This window comes from Erpetoichthys calabaricus, chromosome 13, assembly GCF_900747795.2.
Source record: "Erpetoichthys calabaricus chromosome 13, fErpCal1.3, whole genome shotgun sequence".
Classification (NCBI taxonomy): domain Eukaryota; kingdom Metazoa; phylum Chordata; class Cladistia; order Polypteriformes; family Polypteridae; genus Erpetoichthys; species Erpetoichthys calabaricus.
This window is the reverse complement of record NC_041406.2, coordinates 61953283-61973290: the sequence shown is the minus strand read 5'-3', so window position 1 is coordinate 61973290 and position 20008 is coordinate 61953283. Positions and strand designations below refer to the sequence as shown.

General features: G+C 36.7%; 1 protein-coding gene across 1 annotated transcript in view; it reads right to left on the bottom strand.

The window, feature by feature from the left end:
• Positions 1–20008, bottom strand: part of LOC114663370 (electrogenic aspartate/glutamate antiporter SLC25A13, mitochondrial) — a 237970-nt gene that overhangs the window by 115995 nt on the left and 101967 nt on the right. The gene's annotated exons all lie outside the window — the stretch shown is intronic.

Sequence of the window (20008 nt, the reverse complement as noted above, 5' to 3'; positions counted from 1 at the left end):
GAAAAAAAACACACACACACATAAATATATATTAAAATTTGACCTTTTTTATTGTTAAACAATTCACATTTAAATAGAGATCAAAATAAGATAAATCATTAATTGCTTCATATTCACAACAAAAAAATGACTGAATTACTGTTGATAGCATTACAGTGAATCAAATAAAGTTTAATAATGACAATGAAACATACTAGCACAATATGCTAATATTTAGGCAGAGTAACATTAATTTAAAAACTGAAAAGATACTTTTTCATTACCTGCAGGTTTTCTTTGAATTATTTTTCACAAAACAGCCTAGTACTAAAGAAAACTGGAGAACTTATTTAGTTCAGAATTGGTTAAAAAGTTTGCTGTAAAATGCAGGAGATGGCAAGTTGAGAATTCAGAGAATATTCACAGTATAATTGTCATAACCCATGCCAAGGCAGGAAATGAAATCACTATAAGTTATTTTATTTACTCTGTTTTGTTTACCTAAGACTACTTTGTCAAATTTCACAATGATAGTCTTTAAGGCTTCTTTATTGAAAAAAAAAACAAAAACTGGAAATATACATGTATTTGACTTGAAACAGCATTGCCAAGAAAAAGGTTGATTCTTCCTTAACATCCTTAACAAATGGTGAAAGTTCCCTTGTAGTTAGAACAACTTAATATGGTAAATTAGTAATGACTGAATGTTTACCGTTTCATAATTCTGGCAATAACAAGAGGACAAATACAGGAGGACCTGTCTCCTGGCTTAAAACTCAAGCAACCTCAAACTCAACTAAATAACCTAAAGCCAGTCTGGGCAGTGAATGAGATGCCACATTGAGTCTGGTTGATTGAACATTACTTGTAGCCAGTTGTCAAGCCCTCTGTTTCTCTCACGTTGTTATTGAGAACAGACATTTTTCAAAAAGAAAAATCCATACAGCCCACTATATCAAGCTATTTATTAGTAATTAAACATATCACCCACTGGGCTGACTTCTGTAGGCTCCCTAGCTTTTTTCCACTGTCCTACAAAGTACCGTGTTCTACTGTATGTACCTGTGTTCGGCATGTGAAGATATCCTTGTGTGAAATTTGCCATTAACCAGCTTAAGGTTTAAGGTTTCTTTATTTAGTCATGTTTACACAAGAAACCATGAAATTTGCCTTCTCAGTTACATCTAATAACAGACAGAATGAAATAAAACAGACAAATAGAAACAAGAAAGGTTAAGGTAAGGCAGTTTCAGTTAGGTCCATAAATATTTGGACAGAGACAACTTTTTTCTAATTTTGGTTCTGCACATTACCACAATGAATTTTAAATGAAACAACTCAGATGCAGTTGAAGAGCAGACTTTCAGCTTTAATTCAGTGGGGTGAACAAAACGATTGCATAAAAATGTGAGGCAACTAAAGCATTTTTTTAACACAATCCCTTCATTTCAGGGGCTCAAAAGTAATTGGACAATTGACTCAAAGGCTATTTCATGGGCAGGTGTGGGCAAGTCCGTCGTTATTTCATTATCAATTAAGCAGATAAACGGCCTGGAGTTGATTTGAGGTGTGGTGCTTGCATGTGGAAGATTTTGCTGTGAACAGACAACATGCAGTCAAAGGAGCTCTCCATGCAGGTGAAAGAAGCCATCCTTAAGCTGCGAAAACAGAAAAAACCCATCCGAGAAATTGCTACAATATTACGAGTGGCAAAATCTACAGTTTGGTACATCCTGAGAAAGAAAGCAAGCACTGGTGAACTCAGCAACGCAAAAAGACCTGGGGCCTCATGCATAACGCCGTGTGTAGAATTCGCACTATAACATGACATAAGCACAAAAGCCGAAATGTGCTTATGCACAGAAAAATCCAGATGCAGGAATCTGTGCGTTCACCAACTTCCGCGTTCTTCCGCTACATAAATCCCGCTCAGCGTGGAAATAAATGCATGTGCACGTGCTTGCTGTCCCACCCCAACTCCTCCCAGAATTATGCCTCTTTGAATATGCAAATCAATATAAATAGCACTTAAGCCCAGCGTTCTGTGAAAAGGCAATGGCAAAAGTACGAGGAAAAATAGAAGAAATTCAGCGAATACCAAATGGAGGCAAAGAAAAACGTACTATTTGTTGGTTTAAACAGTTATATAAGCAACAAAAGGAAGCTGATCGAGTGACATAGCGTGTTGGAGAAACTCGAAAGCTCAAGTTCACAAAGTCGCACAGTGCCCGAAGTAAAAAAGTTGTCGGCGTGAAAAGGCGACTCGTAGCCCACCGTCTGAGTGTCATATGAGAGCTTAGTAGGGTAAAGTGAAAAAAAAGGCACACAGTGTGAAAAAAGCACGAAGCGTCAACTTTAATCTCGAAATTTCCACTTTAATCACGTAGTTTATTTTGTCATTAAAGTAGAACATCATTAACTTGATCTTAAAATCGTTTAATTTACTAGTTTCTCAAATCCCATTGTAACTAAAGTAGCACGTTAAATGCTTTGTTGTGTACTGTATTTGATCTTATACGTGCTCTATGTGACTGAATCACTACGTGCTCTTCCTCCGACAGGACACAGAATCCATTACGTTCATAATATTACAGCTCTTTGAGTAATTCAAATACTGAGAAGTATATGTGATATCATTTTCATGATGATATGCGTTAAAGCATGTTATTAAACATGGGAACACGGTGGTGCAGTGATTCTTCATGTCTTACAGCAACAAGATGCTTGCTGCGCCATGCGCGACCTTCAATGAAATGCTTTATTACAGAAGTACTGTCTTTTTCAAACGTACTAACCCCCAATTCCTGTCCTTACTTTTCTTTCTCCAAATACCCAATTGCCACACAATCTGCTCTTTAATAGACGTTAAGCCATCTGTAAGCTTAGAACACCGATTTTTCAAAACTTTTAAGGAACATCGAAATATCTTCGTAATGTTTTATTGTTCTATCCATCTATCCTTCCAATGTCGCGCCAGCCACAGCATGAAAACAGCGCAAGGCAGAAACAAACCGTGAACGAAGCTGAAGCTCGCTAGCGCTGCGGCACCGTGTAGTTAAAGTTAAAGTTTTATCTGTATAATATAATCAACATATTTTGCTGCAGTTCATCTTAAAAATTATATCGTCATCATATGTAAATACTTTACACGCTTTATAAAGTGGCTCAGGTTGTGCAATATTATAACTGTATTCTAAGTACAATTACCTCACGGTAAATTGCAAGTACAAACAGTTCTACAAGGAGCAATTGATGGACTGATTGAATGTGTTTATAGTTCTTGGGATGAAACTGTTTGTGAACCAAGAGGTCCGAACAGAAAAGGCTGTGAAGCGTTGGTCGGATGAGAGCAGTTCAAATAGCGAATGGCTGAGGCAGACAGTGCTTGATGCTATATAACGATAATTCTCTTTCCAATCGCTGTAGATCTCTGATTCACACTCAGATACAGTGATATAAATACTCCGAGTGGTGCAGTGAGAGTAATATGGAAAAAGATGATTCTCTGTGGCAACCCCTAATGGGAGCAGCTGACAGAAGATGAAGAAGGTGAAGTGAGAGTAACAACGCTAAAGCAGTTATGGTATTTAGAATAGTTTGGCCATTCTGTGGACCATTATATTGTTACAGGTTAATTACAATCAGATGCATTAAATTTATGAACGATATGTATATGATATGATATGAATTTCAGTGTACAGTATTTGATAAAGCCGCCGTCGTGGATGTGGATCTAAGAAAGGATAACCACACAGGAACAGTAGCACTGCTTTGACGCTGGGTGCCGCCAGTCTGCAAAACCGAGCTGAAAACTTGCATACGACAGGGTATGAGGTACCGTGGAAAAGTGCGTGTTCTTATGCAACATTTCTGTGCGTACGCACCGTTTATACATGAGGCCCCTGGACATCCACGGAAGACAACAGTGGTGGATGATCGCAGAATCATTTCCATGGTGAAGAGAAACCCCTCCCCAACAGCCAACCAAGTGAACAACACTCTCCAGGGAGTAGGCGTATCGATATCCAAGTATACCGTAAAGAGAAGACTGAATGAAAGTAAATACAGAGGATGCACTGCAAGGTGCAAGCCACTCATAAGCCTCAAGAATAGAAAGGCTAGATCAGACTTTGCTTAAGAACATCTAAAAAAGCCAGCACAGTTCTGGAAAAACATTCTTTGGACAGATGAAACCAAGACCAACCTTTACCAGAATGATGGCAAGAAAAAAGTATGGAGAAGGTGTGGAACAGCTCATTATCCAAAGCATACCACATCATCTGTAAAACACGGTGGAGGCAGTGTGATGGCTTGGGCGTGCATGGCTGCCAGTGGCACTGGGACACTAGTGTTTATTGATGATGTGACACAGTACAGAAGCAGCCGAATTAATTCTGAGTTGTTCAGAGACATACTGTCTGCTCAAATCCAGCTAAATGCAGTCAAATTGATTGGGTGGCGTTTCATGATACAGATGGACAATGACCCAAAACATACAGCCAAAGCAACCCAGGAGTTTATTGAAGCAAAGAAGTAGAAAATTCTTGAATGGCCAAGTCAGTCACCCGGGGCCTCATGTATAAACGGTGCGTATGCACAGAAATGTTGCGTAAGAACGTTTCCACGTTCAAATCGCAATGTATAAAACCTACACTTGGCGTAAAGCCGCGCACTTTTCCACGGTACCTCATACCCTGTTGTACGCAAGTTCTCCGTTAGGTCTGGCAGACTGGCGGCACCCAGCGTCAAAGCAGTGCTACTGTTCCTGTGTGGTTACCCTTTCTTAGATCCACATCCACGACGGCGGCTCAAGTGCTCCTTGTAGAACTGTTTGTACTTGCAAGTTACCGTGAGGTAATTGAACTTATGATACAGTTATAATATTGCACATCCTGAGCCACTTTATAAAGAGCGTATTTACATATGATGACGATATGATTTTTAAGATGAAATGCAGCAAAATATGTTGATTATATTATACAGATAAAACTTTAACTTTAACTACACGGTGCCGCAGCGCTAGCAAGCTTGAGCTTCGTTCACGGTTTGTTCCTGCCTCGCGCTGTTTTCATGCTGTGGCTGGCGCGACACTGGAAGGATAGATGGATAGAATAATTAAACATTACGAAGATATTTTGATGTTCTTTAAACGTTTTGAAGAATAGGCGTTCTAAGCTTACAGATGGCTTAACATCTATTACAGAGCTGATTGTGTGGCGATTGGGTATTTGGAGAAAGAAAAGTAAGGACAGGAATTGGGGATTAGTACATTTGAAAAAGACAGTACTTCTGTAATAAAGCATTTCATTGAAGGTTGCACATGGTGCAGCAAGCATCTTGCTGTAAGACATGAAGAATCACTGCACCACCGTGTTCCCATGTTTAATAACATGCTTTAACTCATATCATCATGAAAATGATATCACGTATACTTCTCAGTATTTTAATTACTCAGAGAGTTGTAATATTATGAACGTAATGGACTCTGTGTCCTGTCGGAGCAAGAGCACGTAGTGATTCAGGCACATAGAGCATATATAAGATCAAATACAAAACAAAGCATTTAACGTGCTACTTTAGTTACGATGGGATTTGAGAAACTAGTAAATTAAACGATTTTAAGATGAAGTTTATGATGTTCTACTTGAATGACAAAATAAACTACGTGACTAAAGTGGAAATTTCGAGATTAAAGTTGACATTTTGTGCTTTTTTCACACTGTGTGCCTTTTTTTCACTGTACCCTAATAAGCTTTCATATAACACTCAGACAGTGGGCTACGAGTCGCCTTTTCACGCCGACTTTGATACGTGACAACTTTTTTATTTCGGCACTGTGCGACTTTGTGAACCTGAGCTTTCGAGTTTCTCCGACACGCTATGTCACTCGATCAACTTCCTTTTGTTGCTTATATAACTGTTTAAACCAACACATAGTATGTTTTTCTTTGTCTCCATTTGGTATTCGCTGAAATTCTTCTATTTTTCCTCGTACTTTTGCCATTGCCTTTTCACAGAACACTGGGCTTAAGGGCTATTTATACTGATTTGCATATTCAAAGAGGCGTAATTCTGGGAGGAGTTGTGGTGGGACAGCAAGCGTGTGCACGTGCGTTTATTTCCACACTGAGTGGGATTTATGTAGCTGAAGAACGCGGAAGCTGGCGAACACACAGATTCCTGCATCTGGATTTTTCTGTGCGTAAGCACATTTCAGCTTTTGTGCTTACGTCATGTTATAGTGCAAATTCTACGCATGGCATTATGCATGAGGCCCCTGATCTTAATCCAATTGAGCATACATGTCACTTGTTGAAGACTAAACTTCAGACAGCAAGGCCCACAAACAAACAGCAACTGAAAGCCGCTGCAGTAAAGGCCTGGCAGAGCGTTAAAAAGGAGGAAACCCAGCATCTGGTGATGTCCATGAGTTCAAGACTTCAGGCTGTCATTGCCAGCAAAGGGTTTTCAACCAAGTATTAGAAATGAACATTTTATTTCCAGTTATTTAATTTGTCCAATTACTTTTGAGCCCCTGAAATGAAGGGATTGTGTTAAAAAATGCTTTAGTTGCCTCATATTTTTATGCAATCATTTTGTTCACCCCACTGAATTAAAGCTGGAAGTCTGCACTTCAACTGCATCTGAGTTGTTTCATTTAAAATTCATTGTGGTAATATACAGAACCAAAATTATAAAAAAGTTGTCTCTGTCCAAATATTTATTGACCTAACTGTAGATAATACATATTTACACCAAAAAAAAAGGTTACAGGATATATATCAACAACCTTAATCATTATCTCCGATATTTCTTATTGAAAAGTCATATGGCACTAGGAAGAAAGGAGTTTCTGGAGCGATTTGTGTGGGTTTTCAAAGCGACTATCCTTCCTGATTTACTGAACTTTAGTTCTACATGTAATGGATGACAGTTATCAGTTGAGATGATTTCCAGTTTCTTTAACATTGCCCTCTGACACACACTAGTCAAATCATCTACATCAGCCCCAATAAATTTAGCTGCATACTTTGTAATCTGCTGGAGCTTTTTCGAGTTTTGGTTTGTCAGACTATTAAACCAGGCAATGAAACTGAAAGTGTTCACAGACTGGATCATACTGTGATAGAAGGACAACATGAGGTCCTTATCTACTTTAAATAGTTTGAGTTTATGGAGGGGAAATAAGCGCTGGTTGCATTTAGAAAATAATTTTTTTGTATTTGTATTCCAGTTAAGATTGTTATCTAGGTAAGTTCCTAAGTATTTATATTCAGTCACTATATCTACCTCCTCTCCCAGAACTACAATAGGTGAACATACAGATTTCTGTCTCTTAAAATCAAATATAATTTCTTTGGTCTTTTTTACATCCAGAGTGAGAGAGTTTTTATTGCACCAGTTTACCATACAGTCCACTTGATTTAGATAGTGGTTCTCATCCTAATTTTCAAACTTAACAGCTTCCACCTATTCAATTGTGTTTTTACGGAAAAACTATTACAGTAACATTTCACATCTGACTTTCTCACTTCTTCATTAAATAACACTAATATCATATTATTTGTTAATATTAGTCCACTTAAGATTTATTCATTATTCCTTCCTAGTTTATAGCTTTAAGTCATTGAATGAGAATGGCAGTCTTCTTGTACAATGGAAAACTGAATAATCTATTTTAGATGGGTTTTACAAGTGTGTTAAACAACTTAAGCATAACCTTTTGATTTGTGCTCCAAAAATACCCTTATATAACACAATATGCTATTAGTATAAGAACTAAATACAATTTTTGACAAAAAATATCCATTTATCCCAAAATAGCTTGTCTTGTCCCTTTCAAATAATATTTTCAAAATATAATTAAAATGGAATTTGAAAAATTCCCACAATATGAAAATACAGGCAGCACGGTGGTGCAGTGGTAATGCTGCTGCCTTGCAGTAAGGAGACCTGGGTTCGCTTCCCGGGTCCTCTCTGTGTGGAGTTTGCATGTTCTCCCCGTGTCTGCGTGGATTTCCTCCGGGTGCTCTGGTTTTCTCCCACAGTCCAAAGACATGCGGGTTAGGTGCATTGGTGATCCTAAATTGTCCCTAGTGTGTGTGTGTGCCCTGCCCGGAATTTGTTCCTGCCTTGCACCCTGTGCTGGCTGGGATTGGCTCCCTGTGACCCTGTGTTAGGATATAGCTGGTTGGAAAATTACTGACTGAAAATATAGTACATATTGTCATTTGTTAAATGTCTACAATATTTTGTCTGAACAAATGCTTCCTAATATTTGAGAAAAATGTACTTATAACCAGCACCTCTGTTTTTTTATTGAACTACTCATGTTAAAGTGGGACCTGGGTTCGCCTCCCGGGTCCTCCCTGCGTGGAGTTTGCATGTTCTCCCCGTGTCTGCGTGGGTTTCCTCCGGGCGCTCCGGTTTCCTCCCACAGTCCAAAGACATGCAGGTTAGGTGGATTGGCGATTCTAAATTGGCCCTAGTGTGTGCTTGGTGTGTGGGTGTGTTTGTGTGTGTCCTGCGGTGGGTTGGCACCCTGCCCAGGATTGGTTCCCTGCCTTGTGCCCTGTGTTGGCTGGGATTGGCTCTAGCAGACCCCCATGACCCTGTGTTCGGATTCAGCGGGTTGGATAATGGATGGATGGATGTTAAAGTGACAATTGAAGTCCAACATATTAGCTTTCATAGTGTAATTTTGAACACATCTATACCATCACTGCAATTCTTTGTTTGCTTAGAATGAAAAATACAGTTCCTTCAACCTTTCTTTATGGCTAATACTCAACAGTCCTGAACTTGTTCTAGTTCAAACAATACTTTTCTCTAAACTAAGGTGAAGGATTTTCTTTTTTTACCATCTTATTCAAATACAATACATTGTTTCTTCTCCTTCATTTTGGTTTACCAGTATCAGATGTTACTTGAAATGTAAGCACAGCAAATGAAATATGCTCCATCACTCCATTAGATGTTATAAAACACAACAACACTGAAAATGGTAATATTTTTAATACAGCTAATATAATTCTACTTACTGTAGTGAGCAGGTAAAGTAAACTGATGCTTTAATTCATGTAGTATGTTTTATGCAATACTTTAGCCTTTAATAGAAGATAATAACACTGTGAAATTTGTGAAACAAATTCTATCTTGCAGGCTTTTTATTTGCCCATCATGGCAGTCAGAATGTAGGAATTAATTAACATTGACTGTCGATACAGAATGCATGTTTCCAGCTGTGCACAAATCAACTAATTTAGCATATACTGCTCAACAATCTTTCTTTATAGATTTCTCAGTGGGGCATTTAAAACAGAAGATTTATCATGCTTAATACCATTAGAAACCCACATTAAAGGACAAAACATTTTGAAAAGGTAAAACTTTAATAATAAAAAATTAAAATGTGCATAAATTATCCTCATGTATTAGAGATTCCACCAAAAACCTAAGAAAAAAACAGGTCTGAAGTTAGTGGATTGTGTAGCATTGACAATGGATGGATGAATGTTGCAGGTTTATTGATACATATTCCACCCATTTACAACAGACAGTCCATTTACCAAATAGTATGTGGATTAAAAAAAATAAAAAGGATAGTTATTAATATTATTTTATTACATGGAGAGAGTGCCGGATGTTCGGGTATGTACTCACATACTGTACACAGAGACATTTTAGCCTTTCCAAAGAGAAACTCATCCTTTTATTTGCTTAAGGAACTCTACTTTGGGTGAGGTGGGAGTTGATATTAAGCATACAGTTCTTGCAACTTGTGAGCTAAGATGAGTTATTTATGCTAATATGTGGATGAAAAATTTGGAACTCACAAAGTTTTTATACTTTGAAACTGTTTATATCTCTTCTGTGCCTTTTTGATGATAGAGGCATGCCCACAGGAGAGATTTATGAACCTTTTTTCTTTGTTTGTATAAACATATTGAAAAGACTGAAATGCTGATGTGACAATTACAGGAACTGCTTAATTTGGTTATGATTTAACAAGTGGACCTTATTTTAGCATTTTCTATGTATTAACATGCATGGATATGTTTTATTCATGTTTTTTCTGCCCTTTTATTATTATCTTTCATGTTTTAATTCTCATACTTTTGCTTACTATTAATTAATTTTGTACTGTCTCTTTAAGTTTATTTTTTTTTTGTTCTTTGTGGGGGAAGCTCCAGGAGGTGGGACCATCCTGACCCAGACCCAGAATTCACAACATAGGCATATTATTGCCTTACAGAAAGAAGATATAAACCAGACAATAACCTAGTGAGAGAGGGTCTGCCTTTCCAACTTAGAATGAAATTAGCCTGCTGTGAATCTTTCTCTGGAGCGGCTCTATAAGCAAGAAGTATGGCACCTGGATAGAGAATGAAGATCATTTTAAAACAGCTGAAGCTGTAAATGCCCAGGTTGTATACTGTATGGAGTATTTGTGCCTATGCTTCTGCTTATGGTCCCACATGTTTAAATTAATTTGAATAACAGAACAGTTTCCCTGAGCTGTCAATCTGCCTGTGGTTTCTCTGTAGGCAAATGAAGAGCTCATTAACCAATTCTGGGACAGCAGAGGTGACACGGCTCACCTTGAAAAGATAGTTTTCATAGTGTAGTCTTTGGTAAAAAAGCACTATATAAGCAGGGACTTAAGTAGCTAAACCCCCAGGTGTGTAGTGGGTATGCTATGACTGAAGATCCTTGAGTCGTGAAAGTAGGATTGAGAACACACAGATGAAGTTGCTATATAACACAATAGTTTGGAGTAAATGTGTCTACATACCAAAGAACCTAAGATTAACTCTTTGAGGGCTGAATATTTTTTCCAAAAAACTCAGTTTTCTGAAAAGCACACATAGCAATGGTTTCACACATAAGTCAACATAAAACATCTGTTGCTATGTGCTGTGGCTGCTGTTGGCATATGTTTGGCATCTCTGGCCGCAGTGGCTGCGTGGGGGCACGTCGATGGTCAGCAGGAATGCACGGTGGGCCAGCTGTCTGGCTGTTTTCACACAGCAGGTGGGTGGTGGTGGCGGTCGCTGTGTGACGCAATCTGGTTTGTACCTCTTGACATCATAAGTGGTGGTCCTACCAGGCAAACGCTTCTGCAGGTGCTTCAGCTACACAGAAGTGTTCAGCACCGCAATCAGCTGAGGACCAGTCAGCTGATGCTGGTACCTCACTTTTGCTTTTGATATCCATCTCCAGATCACTTGCATCATATTCAGAGTCCGACAAGTCAGAGTCCTATTCAAGAAAATTATGTAAAACGTCCATGGAGTATTTTGCTTTGCACATTCGCTTTGGTCTGTCGCCAGATATCAGTACCATTTTAGAGGTTGTTTGCTCTTCGCTACTCATGCATGCTTAGGGAATCGAGGTTAAATCAACAAATCTATGTAACTTTCCTTCTAGCAAAGACAGTCAAACTAAAATGTAAGGGTGAGTTTTGTTGCAGTTTACAGCTGATTACTGTCCTCTACTCCTGAATTTTGACAGAAGTCGACATCAGCCCTGAAAGAGTTAAGAGCAAGTGTGAAATTTCCATGATATTACACATGTTTTGTCATGGAATTATGCCAAGAATTACCCCACATTTTATTCTGTGGTAACTGGCAGTCGTCATCCAAGAACCAGCATCTTCTGGATTCCGAAGGCCCACAGAAGCAGTTTCTCTAAAGCAACACCACATGAACAACTTCTGTTCTCAGCTGCAGAGAACCTGCCTGTAACAGTATTTCCGGGTCACTTCAGCTGAGCTCTTTCTCACTTAGACCCCACCTTTCTGTGCAGCACTGCCACTACAACATGGTAAAAATTATGTAATGTAGGCTTTCTCCTTCAACTCATTTTCTGAGATATAAATTGAGAGCTCTATCTCCAAACCTTGCTCCAAGAAATCCAAAAGTGGGTTTTCTTGAAATAACTGATACAGTTTTGATATTAGCCTTTTTGTATACTTATGTTGCAACTACAAATCTGTAGAAAGCATGGGAACAGAGATGCATGACAAAGTGAACACACTATCAGACTTATACATAGTGGAAAGCAGTTTTGAGGCAACATCATAAATATTTGATTAATATAGTTTTTTTGAAAAATAGTTTTGAGCTATTTTTTTGCCATATCGTTGAAAATAATATGGGAAAAAATTTTATAGTGTTGTGTGCAAGAAAAAGGCAGTGACAAAAGTGTACTGTGGCCAATGAATAGGAAAAATGCAGGCAGTAAGACATGTGCAGTTAGCGTAGAGTTACTCCACTGTGCAATTTACAATGCTATGAACAACATTGCAAAGCAAAACCTATAATGCAAGAAGAGACACCTTGCGCAATTGCAAAGACAACACAAACCACGTGAATTAAACAGAAAACATACTGCAAAATGTATGTATTGTTTTGCAAGTTTCTTTTATTATGATATAAATATCATAATGATCCTGACTAGCTGTATGCATTTGTCACAGCACTCTTTTGTTCCTTATGTTGTAGTTGGTGTGCCCCATTAACACTACCATGACACCAAAAGAATATTATAGTTTGAGGGAGCTTCACAGCAGTAAGACTAAAATGATGTGTGTATTTCAGTCTATCAAGAACACAGAGAACCTAGAGGAAATATTTTTCACCTGGAAATGGAGAGAAAAGTCACTTTTAGGAGGGAAATTACATCAAACACTGCCCAAAGGGAACAGTTGAGTATCTACATAAAAAAGTGAATCTCTTCAAGTGGCCAAATAAAAGTACCTGTGAAAAATAGAAAACCTGTCATAATTCATTAGAAAATGATCTGTGTTTTAATTTTTATTTAATTTACAAGAGTTTTGCATTTTGAAATATTAATTTCCAAGCTTCACTTTCATGTATGAGTTTGAATTTTATTTCCTAGTTTGAGAAAGATTTACATTTTGTCGTTCAACTTTAACTGCACACTGTCATTTTGAAAGACACTACCAGCAGGCAATGGGTTGCTAGAGGATCTTGATGGTTATTAGGGCCTGCCCTACTCACCCTAGATATTAAATTACAGTGCAACAGAATGAACTCTTTTGTCCAATGTACAGATTCAATCAGTGAACAAATGGTATTATTAAGTGTCATGTTCAGTATTTTGGTTTTGACTCTTGCTCTTTCGTTTCGATTTATCAAATTAGTGTTTTGGCTATGGTTATTTAATAGGATTTTGGTAAACAACTACTTCCAATTCATTGTTAACAAAAGATTACCTTTTGATTTCAATTTTATTTTTAGGCCTTAAGAATTTTTTTGCTTTATTTCTAAAAAAAATGCGCATTTCCTGATTAACAGCTTTTAATATCAGGGCGGTATCTCCCTAACACATGGTGCCAGTAGTCAACATGGGGCGGTTGGTTTGGAAAAAGAATGGGTGGCGGGTGTCTGAGCTCTAGATCTTTCAGGCTGTTTGCTTTTCTTGTAACTGGCACGAGTCATCTTTTGGTGAGTTAGAGGCAAAAATTAAAACAAATCACGTTAGATGATTTTCATCTTTAAAAGATGTTACTGTCAACAATATAACATCCTTGGTCTTCTACTATGAGGTCTTCTAAATGCAGGTGACACCATAGTAGATCCCCATTTTTATTTAGTTCTGCTTATTATCCATTTCTTATAATCCTACAATCCTCTAAATACTACTTTACTGTAAACCTCCACCTACTTTTTGACCTTCCTCTTCTCACTTCTGGTACATCCACAGTCAATTACTTTTTTGCCCACATATCCTGCCTCTCTTGTCACATGTGGTCCCTGTATCCAGTGTTTGTTCTCAACAATTGCAATGGGAAGGTTAAACACATTGAGAAAGTGGCAGAGAGAGAAAGACTTGCTGCTATATAAGAAGCACCCTTGAAGTTAGAAACTAATCTGCCAGTGTACCAAAGTATACTCGAGCACGCCTGCATGTTTGACTAACATGGAAGCTTATATCTTTCTCTGTTGGTCATGTTTAATGCAACATCAGATAGATAGATAGATAGATAGATAGATAGATAGATAGATAGATAGATAGATAGATAGATAGATAGATAGATAGATAGATAGATAGATAGATAGAACTTGATTTATCCCAAGAAGGAAATGTACCCTTTTATAGGAGCTCAACAAATAACTAAATAAATACCTACATGCTTAAACTTCACAAACAAATATACAGTAGAAATACTAAAAAAAAAGAAAACTAAGAATAAATAAAACTTTTGACTTGGCAAAGAAAAAAGAAGCAATCACAGTGAGGCTTTATAAATATGTATTGCCATACAGTATGTATAAAGGATGCCCCAGTAGCATTTCTTCACACATTTCTGCTTAATATTTCATTGGCTGAAAGAACTCTGTGCTAGTGTGTCATAGAGGGTATCTGCAGCGCTGTTCAATAGAAAATTATACTGGCCATTACAGAGCATTTTAGAATATGTAAAGGTCATAACTACCTACATTGAAAGAATGTAGTCTCCTAAGAAAAAAGAGTCTGTTCTGCAATTCAAATATAGTTCCTTTGTGTTACAGAACCAGTCCAGCCTGACATTGATGTGGGTGCCCAAGTAATTGTGGTAGCACATCACTACTCCACTCCCTGAATAGTGATTAGGCATAGAGGCCATCTGGTACAGAGAAAGTCAATAACCAATCCCTTGGTTTTGCTGATGTTGAGCTGCAGACAATTCTCTTTGCACCAAAAAACAACGCTCCCCTACTGACTCCTATATTCTTTCCCTCTTATTAATACCTCTCACTTGTGCATAATAATCTGAGAATTTCCACAAGTGACATGACCTGGAGTTATATTTACAGTTTGAGGTGTAAACAGTGAAGAGAAAAGGAGGTAGGACTGTTCCTTGTGGTGCACCAGTGTTGCCCACATCCACATCAGTGACACAGTCCTTAAGCCTCACTAACTGTGGTCTGCCTGAGTGAGTCCATTTGCTTCACTGACGTGAGAATAAAGGTTTTTAACATATAAAAAATGCCCCCACCTTCATACTTTTATCATACCTGGAAACTTCTGGCAGTGTTGATGCGGGACTATAATTCCTATCACACAAAAAGAGTGTGTTGTGGCTGATGGACAGATGTATTCATCAGTGCCCACAAAGTTTGAATATAAACACTAGCGAAGACAAGATCTCATCTAAGACCACAGCTAAAGTGTTTGTTTTCCCAGTCATTTTGGATAACACCTGCTCAGATTACAATTTTTGTCCAAGAATATGTCTTTTTGTCTCATTGTTGGTTGCATTTAGCCATGTTTTAGTATTTCCAAAGGGTACTTTTCCCAGGAAAGCATCATACCATAGTCCAGGTGGTAAAATAAAAAAAAAACAAATGACATTTCCATCTCCAGAATTGTGTTCCCTACAAATGTGAAAGATATTCAGTTTATTCTGTGTTTAGTCTAACATGTAAATTTAGATTTTTTCTTAAAGTTACCTAAATATCTAGTTTCAGGCCTCTTCCAAATCCAAATCACTTTGCTACCTGATGCTATGTTTTCAGATCTTGTAGGAATGAATAAAGGAAAACACTGCCATGATCCCACTGACCACCTGCCTCAGAGAAGAGGGTGTGCTGCACTTTCATCCCCACCCTCCCATAACTATCATGAACTCATTAGTTATTGTCCTGGTTCATTTTACTTTTAGATTTATTATTGTTGTTCATTTTGTTGTTGTTCATTTTAATCATTATTTTCATGATATCCTCACATTACCACTTTGTTGCATGTTTTCTCTGTGGATGGCATTATTTTCTGCATTGTTTTCATGATGCCACCATATTGCTTATGCAGCAAAGCCCATTGTTGGTGGGATGATCTGACAAGTTTTCTGAGTATACACTACATAAAGAAAAGACTCAAGCATTTTGACAAAACAGATTTATTAAAGTTTTCTTGGTATCAACTCAGGCATGAATTAAGACTTTGAATTTCGGTCAATGTTTTAGTTTTGACTACTACTTCTCTTCATCTTTGTGAAGCAATCTGTTTACCAAACACTTTTCTAATGTACCCCTTAAAAAACTATGTTCCCCATCACTTTTATCTCTCGTGTCCATTCAGATAGGCCTTTCCCCCAAATAATACATTATAACACTATCTTATAGCTATTGAATGGGCTACAGAGAAGCAGTCCGCTAAATAATGCACCCTATCAAAATTTAAACTATATAAACTTCTGTAATATCAGAAACATAGAATAACTGCATATCAGGTATTTAAGTATAATGTTATCTTGTTGATAGCCTTTAAAAATGTAAGGAATGGAAGGTGACCCAAACATTAAAAAACACACACAACTAACATTTTGAAATATATAAATCAGTTTCACAAATTGCGCAACCTTCCTAAAAAATGAATGAGAAATGTAATGTAGTAGTAGGATAAAAGTACTGATTAAGTTTAGATACTGTAAGATTTCTATACTCTTTTGGCACTCCCTCCAATGGGATGACACGCCAAAGAGCATCTTGAACTGCAATCTGTCTGTGGAAGACAGTCTATCAGTTGCCGGGGCAACCACAGGCTTCCAGCACTGTAGCGGCTGGCAGTGAAAGCAAATCCAAGCTGGCCGCTTTCACGCTATAAGTGTCTGTCATCGATGGGTGATGCAAGGAACATTATAAATGCAGGGAACAGTATTACTTCGCCACTAACTTGGCCACAACCCTGCCTGATTGCTTTGACTGTGTATAGGAGAATGGTAGATCCCGCTACAATAAATAACAGTGCTATTCCTGTTTCAAGCTGAATAGAGCTGGCTTTGCTAAAGTACTGAGACTCAGCCTTATGTTTTAGGGTGCAAGACAGGGACTCACACATCACAATATGACAAAACATCAAATATCTATGTCTTTTTGAGATAACGTACACATAAAAATACTACTAAAGGAGTGGATAAAATAATGAATTACATCTGTGATTGTAGGAGTTTTGGGTTCTACAGCTATATACTACTACACTTGCTGTTGCTTAGGGATCATGACAGAGTACATAACCTCTCATTTACCAGCTCTGGAAAGATCTGAAAATCTCCAAAATTTTAAAAAAATGTATTATGGAATCTTTCAAACCTGTTAATCCTAGTATGACACATAATTTCCCTAAAACACTGATAAACAATTTACAAAGCATCTGTAAATAAAATACAGGATGGTTCATACAGTTAATATGAAAGGGCAGAAGTAAGCAAATAATCCTACACATATAGCATTATAAATGAGAATAAATCAATGTGTACAATACTAAAATCAGAGTTCTGAATATTTTGTGTTTGATTTCAAAGAATTTCAGTAGTCACTTATATTTTGAAAGGCTAAGAAATCCATGCTATTTTTGACTTGGCCAGATGTTGTCTAATGGAGTAATGGGGATTTCAGTCACTTTAGAATTAAAATTCTTACCTAAAAACATGTTTTTTGTTTTTAACCTAAAACAAATTTTAAAAAACAAATGGAAGTGTTGCATTTAATTCAGCCTTGTAACTCTATGACAGAGTCGAATGATCTAAACCAAAATCTCATCTTAAACACATTAAAGTATAATACCCTGCAATTTTTTTTCCTTTAAGTATGTTTTGATGTCAGATCCATTCATTTTGTAACATACTATTCAGGTATTTAATACAGTTACCACAAAGCTTTTTAATGCAAACAGGCTTCTGAATTTCATACTCACCCCATGCAAGGTGTCTCCTAGTTGGAGTTACAAACATTTTACACTCTTTTTACTTTAGATAGCTGCATTATGATTTGTTTCTACTTTTGTTGAGGTAAAGAAGAATGCTTTAATAAGAAACATTTCAATAATCATTTGTAGTTTTCTTCACAAAAACGGTATCTCCTAGAAACAGAGATACATACTTTTTGATTGCGCTGTTCTTTGTAGGGTCACGTCCACCTCAGTCTTAACATTTTTCATACTAATTTAGCAAAGTCACAAGGATTTCCAATACAAGATACAAAAGGTTACTTTTATGTGAGACAGAAAACACTTTTGTTATTGATAAGTTATAAAATACTGAAATAAATAAACTTTACTAGCAGACTATAAGTGGGTATAAATAGGCACTAATCACTGAAGCTGAAAGAGTGAAATGTATATGCAAAGATATAAATTCTCTATGAATGAATATAAAGAGTGCACTTGGCAGGTAACCTGATAAAATGGATGCTAGAAACAAATCATTTAAAAATGCTTGAAAGCAAGTACTGGCAATAAATATTAGGACTTGTGCAACACAAACCACATTCTCTGCCACTTTAAGGATCGATTTTAAAGAGATTCTGGCTTCAATTACCAGCATCCTTTCCTTTTGGTCTCATTATTATTGTGTTATAAGACATGGAACCATTCTATCTTCAGCCTTCTTGATGTGTACAGTTTACCCCTTTAATAATTCCTTTCTTTAAAATATTAAAAAATAAGTAAACTCAAGGGTATAAAAATGTACACAGAGCTTTTTGACATGCATTTAACTAGAGGTATTTTAATAAATCAACAGTCTAATTTGCCATTTTTGGTGGATAGTTAGCTATTAAGTAAAGTAGTATAGCAATTATAAAATGAGTAGGTCATGAGTAATGAATGCAAAATACATATGTGATTATGTTAATATATTTAAAATATAGACAAGCAGTCACTGGAATGAAATGCAAAGACTATTAGAGAGCAAATGAAAAATGATTTTTAGGAAAATAACTTAAGTACAAAAACAATATGAAAGAGTACCCTTTGATGCTCACCAACCTTTATCATAACACTATGAAATAGTGTCTTTATTTCTACTCAAACAAGCATGGGTTACAACGTAGAATAAATTATCTACAGATGAAACAATAAACATCTAATCTGCTCTTGTAAGCCTCCATTAACTACATGCTGGCTTTGCTATATAACTGTTAATGTTCATCATACACCTTCCTTTTCTTCATTAAATGCCACTCTTTGTGGCTGACATCCCAAAATACCTGCTCCTCTTCACCACTTTCTGTGTATGGATGTTTTCCATGCTATTGGGAAGTGATGTGTTCAACTTTGGAGTCCCTCAAAATACATGTAAGCAGCTATTTAAGACAATGAGGACATATAGTATGCAAGAGATACTGCAAATGATTTTGACTTTCAGTAAAATCACTGCATGCATGATCCAAAAATACATGGATATGACAAAAACTGTGATGCATACTTTCTGTATGTATATATACATAAACACATATAAATATCTTGGATTTTTACTAAAAACATAATGTTTCCTTTTGTTTACTGAGGAAACTAGTAAAATAACACCAAAAAACAACTGTCCAAATAATAGTACAATAAAAGGTACATTTCTTAGGTTTTTAAGCTGAATAACTTCATTTTTTGCTTAGGAATTCTTTGATTTTAACATTATTGGAAAAGGTGCTATGATCAGATAAAATATTGTGTTCCTTATTGATGGTGAATTATACTCAACTGGTTTCATGGTTTCTACTTCTACAGGTGTGTCATGACTTGCAAAGCTCCCTTATTCTTTGAGCATTTCGAAAATCATGCTCCTCCACTTTTTCTACTGTTTAATTTGTTCTTAGCTGTTTAATTACACTCATTATCTAAGCTTTGGACTTCTGAGCTGATGGACCTGGAATTCTGTCTGCACTTGTTTTGATGTCCTGAATCTCCCTAATGATGTCAAATTTGTTTGTAGTATTGTTATGCTATGTTATTGTTGTTTTTATATCTTTATTCATATTAATGCTGCTTAATGTATTGACCTTTTGTTAAAATGAAAAGTAAAACCCATACAACTGCTTAAAAAGGTGTTGTGCATATGTATGTTATTGAAGGATTTTTGATAAAGAACACTAGTTTTTTTCAAGGGTATCAATCCAATCCCTGGAAAGTGTTTGTTTAAAACAAACACAATATTTTTTTAGTTTGTTTGTGCTGCATGTTTATCATTTGTGTGGAGAGATACAGCACAACTTACATGAAGGAGACTGAGATAATATACATTATGAAG